This window comes from Aphelocoma coerulescens, chromosome 10, assembly GCF_041296385.1.
Source record: "Aphelocoma coerulescens isolate FSJ_1873_10779 chromosome 10, UR_Acoe_1.0, whole genome shotgun sequence".
NCBI classification, from domain to species: Eukaryota; Metazoa; Chordata; class Aves; order Passeriformes; family Corvidae; genus Aphelocoma; species Aphelocoma coerulescens.
Window position 1 is genome coordinate 4,085,001 of NC_091024.1, and position 13,657 is coordinate 4,098,657.

General features: G+C 41.6%; 2 long non-coding RNA genes across 5 annotated transcripts; one reads left to right on the forward strand and one right to left on the reverse strand.

Annotated features, from left to right (window-relative positions):
* The first annotated feature begins 1,210 nt into the window (after window positions 1–1,210).
* On the forward strand, window positions 1,211–13,346 carry LOC138116600 (uncharacterized). 3 transcript variants are annotated; one of them, XR_011154228.1, is made up of 4 exons: window positions 1,211–3,010; window positions 5,184–5,372; window positions 10,867–11,031; window positions 12,126–13,346. It is a non-coding gene; the product is annotated as an uncharacterized lncRNA (long non-coding RNA). The 3 variants fall into 3 exon arrangements; XR_011154227.1 differs by having other exon boundaries at window positions 12,141–13,346; XR_011154226.1 differs by lacking the exon at window positions 12,126–13,346 and having other exon boundaries at window positions 10,867–11,151.
* LOC138116602 (uncharacterized) lies at window positions 2,162–5,224 on the reverse strand. 2 transcript variants are annotated; one of them, XR_011154234.1, is made up of 3 exons: window positions 5,153–5,224; window positions 4,662–4,700; window positions 2,162–3,892 (listed from the first exon to the last, which is right to left on the reverse strand). It is a non-coding gene; the product is annotated as an uncharacterized lncRNA (long non-coding RNA). The 2 variants fall into 2 exon arrangements; XR_011154233.1 differs by lacking the exon at window positions 4,662–4,700.
* Window positions 13,347–13,657: the final 311 nt, after the last annotated feature.

Genomic DNA, 13,657 nt, shown 5'->3' on the forward strand with positions numbered 1-13,657 from the left:
AGTGCTCTGGGGCTGCTGCGAGAGTGGGTACCCCTGGCACGTGCCAGCAGCCTGGCCCTGCTGGTCCAGCCCCTGCTTGCTGAGGATCTGCACATTTGGGGGCTTTCCTGGCTTTCCCAACACACTTGTATGGTTCCCAGTGCATGTACACATCATTATCTCAAACCAGGGTACATTTACATATGTAAGAATTATTATATACAAAGTCCTAAGTTTAATTATTCCTCTGTATCTTGTACGCCACAGAATTTGCATAACAATCAGACATCAAAGCCAGAACCCTTTACTGGAAGAAAGGTCTTTCCGCTATATTATTTTAATAAAATAAATTATAATGATCAATTAAATCTAAATTTACTCTTTAGATTTTTTTTCCTGCGAATCCATTGAAATGAGAGTTAAAAGCAAACTTTAAATTTAGCAATAAGAATCTAGTACAGTCAGGTATTTAAATTAAATTGCTTTTTGTTTGATATTTCTCACTCCTCTCTGCCAACCCCCTCATCCATCTTTTTTTCTCCATTCTCCTGGTCTTGCCATTTTGGAAGTTGAAATGATGCTTTGCTGTCACTGAAGTGAACGTGGATTCTGCTGCTGGAAGAGAATGCTGGTGAGTATTGCATTTAATTGATCTGGAAATAGCAAAAAGGGATTATTCACCCTGCCTCTGCTTATTTGTGTTTCCTGTAACTCGAGTTGTCTCTCAAGTAGAGATAATTTAATTAGAGAACAAAGACTACTTTAAATCTCAGGTAGGCAAGGGATGCTTCAGTCTGTACAATCTGGTTTACCTGTTTATGACAGCCTACCTGGCAGGAGCCTAAGGTCCCAAGTTTGCAGGTGAATATGTGCTCTGTCCAACGATGGGTGATGTGGGAAGACACTCCTAACTTCTGTGTTCTCTTGCTTCATACTCAGAAAATATTTAGAGTTACATAGAAATGTGACCATATATTCAGTATGTACTTGTGTACATAACTGACTGCCTAAAATTCTCCAGAGAAACCACAAATTAGAAAGTCTTTCCCTTTTTGGTGCATTAGTGTTAACAGAAACTTGCTGTAATTATAGAAAAACTTTTATTGCAGTTTTATTACTCAATATTAAGGTTTTTAATGAAGCTTTCACAGTCAGATATATAAAATAATTATATCTCATCTAAGTTTTAACTTTGATTAAAAAGCAAAAAGCTTATTTGGTGTTAGTGAGAGCAGTTCTATCATGATGTGCTTCTACATTGATCAAAACTATTCAGGCATTTGGTGTACTGATTATTCTTTAATGTTACCTGTACAGATAGAGCATGTGCAGCTCTGACTGTGCCCCAGGTATGTACATGCACACATGTCCAACACTGTGAGCACCATATAGCTCTGATCTCTTAAGATATGTGCAGTCTTGGCAAATAGCACCTGTCATGTGAAGTTGAATTTGTGGCCTGAAGGAGGATCAGGTGGGGCTGTGGCGACAGAAACCACGAGTGTCTGCCCTGGATTGCATTTTTCTGAGTTTGAAGCTCCATTAAATAGTAGGATTTGGTTCCCCCCCTAAAGTAAACTGGCAGGTGAGGTTTGTTTGCACATATGGACTTATCCAGGGCACAGAGGTAGTATTCCTCCCTAATGTGGGTTGGCTGGTTCTTTTTGTTAGGGAGTTTTTTTGCCCTGTCTTTTGTAACAACTTACAGCTCTCCACTGCTAAGATGATTATTGTTTAAGAAAATCAGTCAGTTAAATACTTTCATACTAAGTGCATCTTATACCTCTGCCATGACAAATGTGATTGATTAGCTGTCTCAAGAAATTTATAACCTTTGCTAAGATTGCACCTAGAGAAGTGCTTTGTCAGTTTTAAATGGAGAACAGAGAGAGATTTTGATGTTCCTCATTACTGGTTTTCCACTTGTGGTGGAGATAAAATACAGTAAAGTGCTTTTTCCTCTTATGTACAAGGGCTCTTCTGCCTTTCATACCTGGTAGAATTGTGTAGCCCACTTTGTATTAGTATAAATGGCAATTGCCTTGTAAATGTGATGGCCATGAATGGGTGAATAGTCTGTCATCTCCTATTTTGTCCTTTGTCTTTATGTTTTATTCACTTTTACCCTCTACAGAAGAGCTTTAATTTAGACCTGAGACAACAGTAGCATTGCCCCAGTTCATTATAGATCTAGTGGCAGTTTTATTTCATTTTGATGTTCTTTGTATTTTGATGGGTGTGCTAAAAAGTAGAAGCCATTTTAATCAAAAGAAAGTTTCAATGAGAGCACGACCTATAAACAGTGGTTTTGTAAGAGTCACGAAAGTTTCTGTTACACATTTGGAAATTATTTCCATGACTTAACAGCAAAGGACAGGTAAATCACCTCCCTCTAAGAGTTAGAAAAATGAGTGTTTTCAGGATCTTTAGTTCTGTTACTGAGTCATTGTATCATCTCAGCTAATTAATTTCACCTTTTCTATGCTTCAGGATTTCCATCTGTGAATGAACTAATGACACCTACTTACAGGCAGTATTGTGGAGATTAATTAATTGACATTATTGAAGTATCCTGAGGTGGAAGTCCTGCTTTAAGTACAAAGCACTATTACTGATGCTTCCTAATTAATCAGTTCACAATAGCCAGCATGTGGAATCACATTGGTCTAGAGCAAACACTGGATTGTATTTTAAATCCGTGGGGGATTCTTTTTTTTTTTTTTTTTTTTACAAATTTCTGGTTTTACATGTTACTTGAAACATCTTTTTTGGTGAGTGTAAGAATCTTGCGTAGAGGTGAGGTGGGCTTGACTTAGAAGAAATATCGGATACATGTATCGTCCTGGCAGGCTTTGTTGTGGATACAGAAAGGCAACTTCAGCTGGCGATTTTCTTGCCTCCACTTGTGTAACATTAGCAACACTTTAAACGTGCTGCCCTTTTTAAATGGAGATGAGAACGTTAGTGTTAGGAAGAACAGGCAGCAGGGATCCAGAATCCCAGCCCTGGCTGGATGTTACAGCAGGTGAAGGTGGGTGGGAGGAGCGATGTCGTGCACCGGGAAGCATCCGAAGGGAATTGATGCTGTGAAATTGTTTGTGGTTTATACGGATAACAAGATCCATTCTTACTCCTCATGGCTGGGATGCTGTTTGCATAATGATATGGCTACCACTGTGCAGGTCCTAGGCTACACGTTTAAAAATGGAAAAAAAATAAAAAAAATAGCTGGAAACAGTTGAATTTGTCAGAGTCTCGCTCTAATTAATAGTATGAAACATGTACCTAACTTCTTGTAATTTTGAGTACATAGTTGGCAAAAGAGGTGAATGCAGTTGCTGCCTGTATCAGTTTCCAGAGACCAGTCACATTCTTAAATGTCTTGATATACTTTTTGTTGGAAATAGAAGTCACAAGATATTTTTTGGAGTTATTTGTAACTGTTGCACAAGTGCAGACAAGGAGGTTTAAAGTTTCAAAAACATTTGTATTTCTTTCTACTTATGTCACTTCTTTAAAAAAAAAGACTCTATCATGTGCAGTTATGAAACTGCTTCATGTTTGACACAGTTGAAGATGTTTTCAGGCCACAAAAATGTAATTTTCTATGAGTAATTTAAATTAAAACCCCACTCTGGCAGAAAACGTCCTCAATCTTTGGAGTCACATGGTTCTTGGAAAGCTCTTCCTTGGCTGTGCAGGAGGTCAGACTTTTAAGGAGAGAGTCTGTGCACAAATGTGCAGTGCTGCTAATGAGAGGAATTCACACTTCTCCCCTCTGCCTCAAGCTCTCTGTTCATCCTGCTGGCTGCTGCCTCTGAAGCCTTTGGAATTAGATGTTATAATGAGTGCTGGGCCATCATGCTGGAACTCTAGCTGGGGAGATGGCTTCCAGAAGGTAGGGTCACCCACTCTGCAAAAATAAGTAGTACTTAGAAGTGGGGTCTCCTGTTTGTTTCTGAGAGCATCTCAGCTCTGTGGCTGCCCTTCCTCTCCCCAATGGTGATTTTCAAGCCAAACAGCCCTTTCATCATTGCTCTGGCTTAGCAGCAAAGTTGTCTGTTGGTAATAGCAGGCTTCACTTCTTCCCCAGCTAACTGGTAGTCAGGCAGCCAAAGAATGGCCTATCCAAAATTAGGATATGCTCAATGCACCATCCGCTGGTGTTGTTCCCATCAGCCTAATTACATGACTTTTGGGTCAGACAATGTCTCATTGTGTGGCCCTTGGCAGCCACAGGACGCCTAATGCTGCATGAATGTCTAATGTGGAGGTTGATGGCTATGACCGAGGCTGCAGTTCCACACTGGAATTGAAAACATCCGTGTAGTTTCCATAGAAAACCAGGTCAATGGTGCTTCCATAAAGCATTAGCCCCAGGGAAAGCTATTGGTTGCATGTTGCCTGTACAAATCTGTGCAGGGTGGGCAGTTTATGGTGCATTTCTCTTTCAGGTAAATGACAATTAAGGAGTCAGACTGATTTAGTCTTTAGTGACCTAATTCAGAATCCTAATTTATGGCAAGCACCATCCCTCATCCATTTATCTCTATCTTTTCTTCTATTTTGTGCATTTGAGAACACTTGCAAAGTATCTTATGAACACTGCAAGCACAATGAATATGGCTTTGTACCCATAGGTTAAAAAAATCATTTTATGTTTTCTTTGACTGCTGAAGTACCTTATGAACACTGCAAGCACAATGAATACGGCTTTGTACCTATAGGTTAAAAAAAAAATCATTTTATGTTTTCTTTGACTGCAAAAATTTTAGGTAGAACTACCCTATCTTTATGCTTCCTGTAAAAACCTGCCTTTTTTACAGGCAAAAGCAAGGTATGAACGTAAAAGGCAATTCGTTGTAGATGAAGGCTGTAATATGCTTGTTCATTTCAAAAGAGAATGTATAACTAATTACATTTTAATTGAATCTCTAACGTCAACAGCTGTTTTTAAAGGATCTTTTTAAGCTACATTTATTTTTAGTATTTAGTATAAGATCGTCTTTCTTTGCACGCTTCTCTCTTCATGCATTATTGCCCTTTAGAAAGTTTTCCCTCTTTTAAAGTATCAACTAACACTAGCATATATTAAAGGCTAAGCTGGTAAAACTTGGTTTTAAGATGCTTAGTATGACTTTTCTATGCAGAAAGGAAAAAAATATGAAATCACCAGAATGGTCTTTGCTCTCTTTTCCTCCCAGAAGTAAGAAGTTCCAGCTGCAGCCCGAAGTGCCAAGGCCAGTTCTCAGCTGCTGATAGTTTATGTTGGCTGGCTGTTATCAGTTCCTCCACAAGGCAGCTGCTAATTACAGTAAATAGCACAACTATCTCCTCAGATGGAGGGAGCCACACTGATTTAGTCAGTCCCTGCTAAAGCACCAGCAACGTCTGTGAGTATCCTTTAACTTGGAGGGATCAAAAAACAACAAACTGCTTTTCATGTGAAAAAACTTTGTTACGCTCAGGGTTTCACCTATCAGGGCTTGGTTCTGTTGATTCTCCTGGGATTTGTGTTAAAGTTAAACCCACCCTCCCCAGACCCTCTCTCTGATCCCACCAGAGGGGCTGGTTCCTGTCAGGGTGGGTTTGAGGGAACCTGTGTCTTGGTGCTCACAGCTGAGCAGCTCTTTCCCTACACGTGCTGGGACTCCCACAGCTATGGAATTTACCCAGAGAGAAGATACCCTCTGTGGTCTCCTCTGCCTCTCCATCACTTCTCCTCTTGAGAAGTGGATGTTTTTGTATGGTTCAGAATCTTAAGCACTCCAGAAATGGAGGGAATTATCTGAGAGATGATTGCTGTATTGCTGTGTGTAGCTAACATCAGTTTACTGTTTTCTGTATAATTCTGTAATTCTATAAATTCTGCTCTAATTTTGTGTAAACATTGGAGCCCAGTAATCATGAGAGCCCTGTGTTGGTTTTGGAAGGTGGTTCCATTAGAGATTGAAATGGCAGTGTAGCTGCTAAAATTGCATAAGCAATAAATAAAAATTCATTCTCTCTTGCAGAAAACTAGACAGTAGGCTCAGAGAGACTTGACATCTGAGGCTAGGATAGTAATTGATGTAGTGGCAGTAAAATAATGGCAAATCAGAAAAAATGGTGAATCTTCTAGTTAACACCTGCAAATGCATGGTGATTATGTTTTCACTGATAAATGGAGATTTGTGAGACCCATGATTTGCAAGACAAGCATTGACCCCTTGTATCTTAGTGCTAAATCTCTCTTTTCTCCTTATAAGTGCACTGCTTCTAGTTTTGATTATTTTAGGCAAGTGTAAATCACAGTTAATGTTGCTGTAATTGCAAATATCTGGAGTCAGTGTATTTGGGAGAAAATCAGACCACTTTAGTCAGATTCCTTGGAGGAGGAACCTCTGAAAGCAGAGTAAATTCAAGAGGGTGATAGGAGCTATCCCTATCCAGATGCTGCTGTAAATGAGAGCTGAATCTGACCAGCTTAGTGCCACAGATTAAATAGGATTTTTTATGAAGTATGCAACAACTCTTACAGAAAAAGAGCTTCTTTGGTTTCAGTAGTGTAAAGCAGTCAGAAATGACAAGATGTGTGGTGTTCCTTCAGCATGGTGAAGGACACTGCAGTGTCCACTTCTGATGGACAGGTCAGCCACTCCTGGAGCAGCTCAGACCATTTTAATGAACTGATGAGGCAAGTGAGACTGAAAATGATCCTTGGGGAGTTTGATTTAGCTCTTACACAGTCTTGGCTTGCTGGATTAGGGTGCTGTGAAGATAAGTTACCTGCCATTAGAACATGCTTAAAATTCTGGATTGGAGAGCACAATTTAAATGTGAAGCATCTTGTTGTGATAGATGCTACGGAATTAGAACCATGGTTCATCCCTAGCAGTCAGTAATAATTTCTCTGTACTGGGGCAGGAAAACAGATCCAGTAAGAAATGTGCCACAGCTGGGCTGATGGAGGCTGCAGTGCAGCAGCATTTTGATTTGTTGTGTTCTCAGAACTTTGCTTAATATGTTACTATTTCTTCTTGTTAGAGCTGATTGACTCACATAAAACCGAATTCCAGGAGCTGAATAGCTACATGGCATTGTATTAGGAGACATACCCATCACTCCAGGATTGCTTTCCTGGTGTCAACAGCCCGTGCTGAATACCAACAGCTGCTCTGTACCAGGGATGGGAATGGCTGGGAAAATGCACAACACTTCATGTGAGATAAGCATGTCTTGCATGCTGAGTTGTTGAAAACTTGTGTAACTTGACTGATGTCATTTTCAGTAATATTTACCAGTGGACTCTATCTGTTGGCTCTTAGACCTACTGTTGGATTACCAATTCTATCAGATGATAATTGCAATTTTTATTTTTTGGGGGGGGAGGGATGTTTTCATAGGTAACACTTGCTTAGCAGAGAGCTCCTGCATGGTGTTTTAGCCAGTCTCTCTTACCTTTCACCTCTCAGCTCAGGGTCGTGTACAGACGAGCTGCAGCAGATGGATTGTGCAGAGAGACAGTGAGGATTTGCCCTGCTGCGCTGAAACTCTCGGAGTATCAAAATCACCCCAAGCTACCTGAGCCAACACAGGCTTTCTTTCTGATCTCAGTGGATCCAGGGTTTTCCTGCCATGTACATTTGCTGCCTGGACAGCAAGGAAATGTTTTGTTGCTGGTGTGCTCATGCACACGAGGCTGTGGAGCACACCACGGAGCAGGTGTGTTGTGTGTGCCTGAGAGCTGGGGGAATTCATGTTGTCTCTGTCAGAAACATGCTTTTCCTGCTCTGAGGGCTATTCAGGTTATCTGAGTATAATATCATGAGCTGGAAGAGAAAGGGTATTCATGCTCTTTGATGAAACTCCTCCAGTTTCTCTTCTGCCTCTCTTCAATGTGATACACCACTATTTACATTTTTTTTTGTTTATCTCTTTTTCCCTCCTCTCCTCTTGCTCCAATCTTCTGGCTTTGGGCTTGCTGGGGGATGCAGATTTTCATTTCAATGTGTTACTGGATTTTTTGGTTCTGGAGCAGAAGCCAGCCTGTCTCACAATGGCTCCTCTTTGCCTTAGACACTGTCAGGTTAATGAGTGCACTGATGCACTTATTAAAAGCTTGGTTCTTCATTCATTTCTTCTATACTATCTTTAGGTATACACCTGGACTTGGAAATGATCAGTCATGCTTTTTCACGTTGCCTTGCTCTTTCTGTTCTCTTATATCAGCATGGAAAACCATGGTGTTGGTACTGGGCTCACCTCTGGAAACCAGTGTTTCCAACCCATTTTTCTGTATGAATTGTCTTTCTGGATTATCTTTTCTGCTTTTCCAATGAAAGCCTTGAAGATGCCGTGGCCTTTCTTTTTTACCTTCCTGACTCACAAAAATATAACGAAACTTCCCCATTTACAGACCTGAGAAGCAGCTCCCTGAGTGCATTGAGTACTTGCAGGCACAAGTGAGAGGTGAAAGTCAGGCAAGAGAACTGGGTGGAATAAAACTTTTGAATCCAGACCTTCCAGTCACATGGTGAGGTGTGTTTTATTTCAGAGAAATGAGCATTTGCCGTCAGCTGAATCATTTGCTGGTACCTATCTAAACAGGTGTTGCTAAACCTCCTAAATTCAAATAGTTTAATTTTGAGGGAAAACCTACGGGTACAAACCAGTCTGGAGACACTTTTCTGCATGCAAATGGGAGAAGGGAAGGCTTGTTTAGAAGCACAAATGTCACAGACAGAGGAAAAGGGGGGAAAGTGAAGAAAGGCTGGAAAAGCAACAGAGGGAAAAGCCAAGTGTTGGGTAAAAAGCCTTCCTTGGAGAATTCACATCATTGTAGTGACTGCAGTGAGGACCACTAGCACTGGCCTCTAAAAGCTGCTTGGTTTATTGGAAATGAGTGGTAAATTCCCTATCAGATCAGTTGGTGCTTTAGATGGCACAAAACCAGGCACTTTCCATGCTGTAAATTTAATTTGCTGGCCTTTTTTTTTTTTTTTTTTAGCATAAAATTTGATTAGACTTCAGGAAATTCCTTAGAATTTGAAGAGAAGGGATGTGATGCAGTGCTGGGGCATGGCAAAGGTGCATTTTCACAGGTGTTCTGATCATTAATGAGGGGCTGTTCATGATACAGGTTATCACCTGGTGAGATAAATGTGATATGAATTAAGACACAGTGCAATCACACTTCTGTCAAATTAGCCTGGATGAATGATGCAAAGTTTATGCAGCTTTATGTTTTCAGATTAGTTTTATGCCTGCTGTGGGAGGACAGCTGACAGTGAGCCAGGCGAGGTTAGCAGCTGATCTGGTGTAAAGTCTTCCAGTACAGAGTCACCCCATTAAAAATTTTAAAAGAAGTTAGCAAAGGCAAAGTGAGTCTGCATCAGCCCAGTGCTCCCCATCCAGTGGTCACAACGTTGTGTAATACCATAAAAGCAGATTTAGCTTCTCTTCAGGTCACCAGCACAGCTCCCCGAGGTTCACTTTTCTTAGACTTCAGCAGGAGCTTAGGTGACCCCAGGCTGAGCTCAGCACATGGAGGGGTAGGTACCATAAATGTGTGTGTGGGATGAGGACTGGTTGTGGCTGTGTGTGCAGAGCCTCAACCTGCATCTTCATAGTGATGCCTTTGTTTAGACGACTGTATGCAAGTTTTAATTCTGAAAAGATACCTGCAGATGCTTCCAGTACAACAAGCTGGAGAAGAATGAGCTCCCCTGAACTGGCAGGTTAATGTCTGAGTTTGTGTTAAAGCTGGTTGCATTCCCTGGAGCCAGCTGTAAAAATCCCTGCTGATGTCCAAATGGGTGTTAAAGGCTTCCTCCACTCAGCTCTGTCTTCCTTCTGTGCCTCCTCCAAGGAAGCTCTGGCTCCAAAAGGGGCCCAGAGCTGAGGGAATGGATATCCCATGTGGGATCACTGAGCCCAGCATGTTATTCTTTATTCTCTCAAAGATGGAAAGTCATTAAAAGTAAAGATGATGGATAAGTGGTGTTTAATCAAGAGCTGTCTTTAAGTGGGTTCAATTGTGAAGTGGCAAAGGGTTAGAGAGGCTAATTTCCTTGTAATAAATGGGTCCACTTAAATGTGATCATTGGAAAAGGGTAATCCATGTTTTCTGGAATAAGGAAATATCACTTCTAAAGAAACAGATCATTAATTTTCAGTGGTTTTCCCCAATTTTAGTATTTGTGTCAGGAGGGGTATGCCTCCTCTATGTGTGGAAGACAGTTTGGCACTAATAGAGAAGCTATAAATGTTGGTACAGCATTTTAAGCCCCCTGAGTGGAGCCCTGGTGGTTTGTCTGTGGTTTCTCCCCTCAGTGCTCCATCAGGATCCGGTGTGAGCTGCTGTGATCACCCACTCCTGCACGAGGGCTTGGTGGAGTCCTTGGAGAAAGGGGCTGTTCTGGAATTGCACCTGAGGTCCTTTCCATGGTGTTCGTGCTCATTACTGATGGGAGTGTCAGAAGAGGCTTCACAATCTTCTGTTGTGCAGCTTTGGTCGAATAGTTCTGTATGTGATTGTGTTAAAAGATGTTTAACACAAGGTTTGGGGCATTTCCCCACAAAAAATAGCAGTGACTGCAAGAGAAATTTCTCCCTGCAGTTTCTCCTAGAAAAGCTTACCTGAGTGTGTTTTTGTCACAAGCCTGCTCTTGTTCAAACCTGTAGAGGATAAGGCGAAATTGTGACCAAGGACTCACCTGCTTGGAGGTGCCAGTCTTTTCTCTTGGCTAGCTGAGAGCTGGGGAGGACTCCTGGTGACTCCTTTCTCTTGCTTTCCTCATCTTCATGTCGCAAGAAAGAACTGCAGGCATTGTTAGAGCAGATCTCAGCCATGTGTTTTCCCAGTTCATGGTGGTATTGACTTCCAAATTGTCTTTGTTTTCCCAGAAAAATAAAGTGCTCATTGGCAACAATACCTGAGCTCTATGGAAGACAGCTCCTTCCACCTGTCTGCTGAGGAGTACCTTGTTCCAGTGGAGCTGTTCTGCTGGATCCTGGGAATCTACAGGGCATCAGTGAAGTTTTCAGCCACACTGGATGAAAATGGGTTCTGTAAGAACAAAAAAGGCTTTCCTCTTAATCTATAGATAAGCTTTTGAACTGATGTTTAAACCTCATTTTCTGCCCTCTTTGAAGTGAAAGGAAATCATCCAAATAAGAGATTTGAATTGATTCAGTTGTGTTTTCATTTTCTTTGTGATAAATGTAACTTTCCCTTTCCCTCTCTGGAGTCTGCCTGTCCCTCCTCCCAGGCGAGCGAGGCAGCACTGGCATCTGTGCAAACCTCTTTGCTCGGGTTTCCCCACTGGGAGTTTTCCACCCTTGCTGCCCACACTGGCTCTCTAGAAACCACCTTTCTTTCAAAATCCCTCAATTAGCTGTGAATGGTGCCAGGAAAGAGCCTGACCCCGCTCTACTTTCTCTGTGCCAAACCTGGTTGGTGGCAGAGGAACTCTCCATATGGTTCAGCTTTTGCCATTTTTCCTGTTCTAAGCTGACTGACCCAGGAGCCCACTCGGCCCTGGCACAATTTAATCTGTATATAATCACATGAGGAAAGTAAAAGTGAAAAGCCAGTAACAGTGTGGTTTCTGGGCCAGGCATTAATTGGGCTGTGGCAGAGCTGATTTCAGGTCCCAGATCTGCTACAACCATCATCTGTAATTTTAGGAGGGTCACTTAATGCCGTGCCTGCCTTTCTGCTCTGGCCAAAGAGGGGGAGCAGTGCTGCTCCTTGGTCCCATGGCTGTGCTTTCTGCCATCCATCCTTTGGGGCAGGGCTGCTCTTCGTTTGTGGGTTACCCAGCGTGATGGGGATGTGATCTTGCTTGAGGTCTGTGCAGTCTCCAGTTACAGCAACACAGACAATCAGTTAACTGACTCAGAAACAAGTACTCAAACAATATGCCTGTGAGCTTTCTCTCTCCACTGGATTTTATTATGATGTGTTCTATGTTTGATTCACTCAATACCTCTAAGAACATTTATTTAGCTTATTTAGGACATTAGGGTTTTCTTAGAAAACCAGGGCATGGTTCTGAGTAGTCAGATGGATAATGCCTTTATTCATTTTGTTTCTCATGTAATAATTGTGGCCTTTACAAATACCTGCTTCGGGCATTGAATGTATTAAAATTCTTGCATAGTCTTCCCTCTCTCAGATATGATGAAATACCTTCTCCTGCTGGCTGGATTTGGACCCTCTGCTCAGGCTGTGACAGCCACGTTACTCCACACTCAGTGCCACTGTGACTGCCAGACTTCCAGCCTGAGTAAGAGAACCAGGTTAATAGCAATTGTATGCACTTTATTTTTCCCTTTTAGAGGTTATATCTGGTTACTGTGTGACTGGAACAATGAGACTAACCTCAGTTTTACTGTAACAAAGCAGCTATGAGCTTTCTGGGTAAAGTATATTTTGACTGACATACAAGTAGCTGTAGCTTTGCTGCACAATGGAGAAAATGACTTCATTTAGCAGCTTTCTGTGCCAAGAAAGAAATAAAACAGTTCTGAGAATGTTGAAGATTTTTTTCCTGTTTTAATTTTAAACCTAAAAGAAAAAGCTGTTGCCATATAAGTCCAAGTCAATGGAATATATAAATCTTTAAAAAGGTTTCATAAAGTAATAATGATTTTAGTATATGTACCAAATGAGATTAAAGAGCTACATTTGGTTCTAATACAGAGTTTCACATTCAGAAGGACCATCAGTTTCCTGTTTAAAATCTACTTATATTGAACTGAATGGAGTTCAAACATAATGCCATTGTATTTCAGACATTTATCTTAATTTAAAACAGCTGAAAAGCATTAATAACAGAGCAAGGAGATGCAGAGGTATAGGCATTTCTCCCTCCCTTCTCTGCTTTCTAAAATAATGAACTCAGATAGAACCTGCCCCTGCTTACGCTGTTCTGCCTCTGCAGAGGACAAGGAGCAGGGTGTCAGCCCCTTGAAACCATAACAGGACTATTCCTTTGGAAAGGCTGAGGGACATGAGGGAAACTTCCTTCACCAAGTGTCCCTTTCCAAACAGGGGGGTCAAACAATGGTTTACTGGGGCAGTTTTTACCTCGAGCATCTTCAGGAGGCATTTGCAGTACTGGCACAGCAAACTGGAACTCACCAGCCTGGACTTTCCCATCTTGTGGCTTTGACCCCAGTCTCCTTTCTATTGAACATTCTCCCTCTGCCGTGGCTGTCTTTAAGCATGTAACATGGCAAATCATACCACTGTGCATTTTACATGTCCTTCTTATGAATTTCACCTTATCTGTTGTAATTCCACAGAGGATTGCTAATTCTGTGCCAGCCGAGCCGTTCAGAATTGTTCAGCTGCCGGAGCTCTGAATGATTGTTGAATTATTTCATTGAATTATCTTATTGTCAATAAAAATCAAAGCTGATTTCTGTTTTCCTGCTTAGACCGTTGTTTCCCAGGAGGAGATGGGGAGTGAATAAACTGCATGGTAAGGGCATGAGAGGTCAGTTTTAGCACACCTACTTGAAAAATGCTAATGGGGGCTGGGTCAGGTGCTGTACAAAGGCGGAGAGGAGCCAAGCGCTGCCTCTGAAGATCTGTAACATAAGTAAGCTTTACAATAATTTTCCAGGGAGTTTTCACACTAGAATAAATTACCTCGAAACCCCTTCAGAATGATAAAGGAATCTTCTG